Below are 2,784 nucleotides of genomic sequence, written 5' to 3' on the forward strand. Positions count from 1 at the left end.
TTTTTTTTCTTTTTCTTCGTCGAACTTGGGATTTTCTATTCAACGAAGGCACCATGCTGGAACGGTTAGGATTGTTAGAGCAATTCCATACACCGACCCAAACGGATAGTGAATTTGTCCGTTTTTCGTCGGTCGCTTGCTCGGCGTTTGTTTTGTTTCTTTTTGGGTCGGCTATGCGTCTAATGCAAGAGACCTATTTCATGTTCAAGTACAAATTTAAAAAAACTGCGGCCATAGATCAATGCCACCAGTCATGTCATCGTTCAAAGTTCATGCTGACACTATATTAGCGACCGGCATACAATGCCAGCCTTTAAAAAAGTCATCACATCCTTCTTGCTGGCGCGGTTGCCAGCGGCCGGCACACATGCCAACACACAAAAAAGGTCGGGAGTTCGACCACGCCATTTCAGCCGTGTCATGCCAGCACACTTGTCAGCATACAAAAAAGGATGGCGCATGCCGCCATTGATCACTCGTCATCGAATTTGAGCATGTCAGCTTGCATCTTCTCGAACCATGGCCTCTTTCTCGGTGACACGGTGTTGAGGTCCACCTTTATGATCTTCATCCCCGTCATCATGCTAGCGAGAGTCACTTCTTTTGCCTTGGTCTTGGCATTAGCGGCCTCGATCTCTAGCATCTTGGCTTGCTTCTCCGCATCCATCTCAAGCATCCTCGTTTGCTTGTCCGCCTCCATCTTAAGCCTCCTCCTTTGAATCTCCATGAAGGCGTTCATTTGCTCTTCCTTGTCTTGCCGGCGCTTCTCCTTCCTCGAGTCCTCCTTGGTCATCATGCCCTCCACGGTTGTGATCAAGGCGATGGACGCCGCATCCCGCTTGTCCTCCTTCTTGGAGTTGGTCTTTGTTAGACGAGAGAGAGGGATTTGGTGGAATAGTTGTTCGTTGTATTGCTTGAGCCTCGTGGGCATATATATAGGAGTACATGATTTACTTGGAGTACAAGGCAAGACAAAATAATTCCTAGTCTAACCTATGTTTCCTAATACAATCACGTTACTCAACATCCTCCCGCAGTCACAACGGTAGCGACGTAGACGGTGAGACTGGAGAAGAATCCGAAGGCAAGCCTACGGACACCCCCCTCCCCACAGCCGTAACGGTCGACACATCACGGAGTCATGGCTGGAGTGGCAACCGACGAGGTTGCTCAAGCAAGGCGGTAGCCCTTTGTGACGTTTGTCGTGGTAGCCGAGAGCGTAGGTGGTGGAGCCATGGTCGAGGTAGCCGTGCGAAAAATGTCATGATCGATGTCGAGTCGGGGTAGCCGGTGTCGATGAAGTCGCCGTGGAGCCGCGGGCGCAAGGAGGCGCCGAGTAAGTCATGGGCGTAGTGGTGTCGAAGTAGTGATGCGCCGGGAAGAAGACGTTGTTGACGACGTGCTACCTCTTGAGCATGCGTTGGTTTTCCCTTGAAGAGGAAAGGGTGATACAACAAAATAGCGTAAGTATTTCTCTCAGTTTTTTAGAACCAAGGTATCAATCCAGTAGGAGATTACACGCAAATCGCCTAGTACCTGCACAAACAATCAAGAACCTTGCGACCAACACGATAAAGGGGTTGTCAATCCCTTCACAGCCACTTGCAAAAGTGAGATCCGATAAAGATAATAAGATAAATATTTTTAGTATTTTTGTTGTATAGATTGAAAAGTAAAGATTGCAAAAAAATAGTAAACTAGAATTATAGATCGAAAACTTATACGATATAAAGTAGACCCAGGGGCCATAGGTTTCACTAGTGACTTCTCTCAAGATAGCATATATTACAATGGGTGAACAAATTACTGCCGAGCAATTGATAGAAAAACGCATAGTTATGAGAATCTAGGCATGATCATGAACATAGGCATCACGTCTGTGTCAAATAGATCGAAACGATTATGCATCTACTACTATTACTCCACACATCGACCGCTATCCAGCATGCATCTAGAGTATTAAGTTCATAAGAACAGAGTAACGCATTAGGCAAGATGACATGATGTAGAGGGATAAACTCAAGCAATATGATATAAACCCCATCTTTTTATCCTCGATGGCAACAATACAATATGTGTCGGTTCCCTTTCTGTCACTGGGATCGAGCACCGCAAGATTGAACCCAAAGCTAAGCACTTCTCTCATTGCAAGAAAGATCAATCTAGTAGGCCAAACTAAACCAATAATTCGAAGAGACTTGCAAAGATATCAAATCATGCATATAAGAATTCGGAGAAGAATCAAATATTGTTTATAGATAATCTTGATCATAAACCCACAATTCATCGGATCTCGGCAAACACACCGCAAAAAGTATTACATCGAATAGATCTCCAAGAACATCGAGGAGAACTTTGTATTGACAACCAAAGAGAGAGAAGAAGTCATCTAGCTAATAACTATGGACCCAAAGGTCTGTGGTAAACTAATCACACATCATCGGAGAGGCTATGGTGTTGATGTAGAATCCCTCCGTGATCGAATCCCTCTCTGGCAGATCGCCGAAAAAGGCCCCAAGATGAGATCTCATGGTACAGAAGGTTGCGGCGGTGGGAAAGTGGTTTTGTGGCTCTCCTGGATGTTTGGTGTATAAGAGTATATATAGGCGAAAGAAGTAGGTCGGTGGAGTTACGAGGGGTCCATGAGGGTGGGGGCGCCTACCACCTGGGTGCGCCCTCCTGCCTTGTGGCCGCCTCGTTGCATCTCTGACTTCTACTCCAATCTCCTAGAGTGTGTTTGTTCCAAGAAAGATCCTCCCGAAGGTTTCGTTCCATTTGGATTCC

The sequence above is a fragment of the Triticum urartu genome, chromosome 5 (assembly GCF_003073215.2).
Source record: "Triticum urartu cultivar G1812 chromosome 5, Tu2.1, whole genome shotgun sequence".
Lineage (NCBI taxonomy): Eukaryota > Viridiplantae > Streptophyta > Magnoliopsida > Poales > Poaceae > Triticum > Triticum urartu.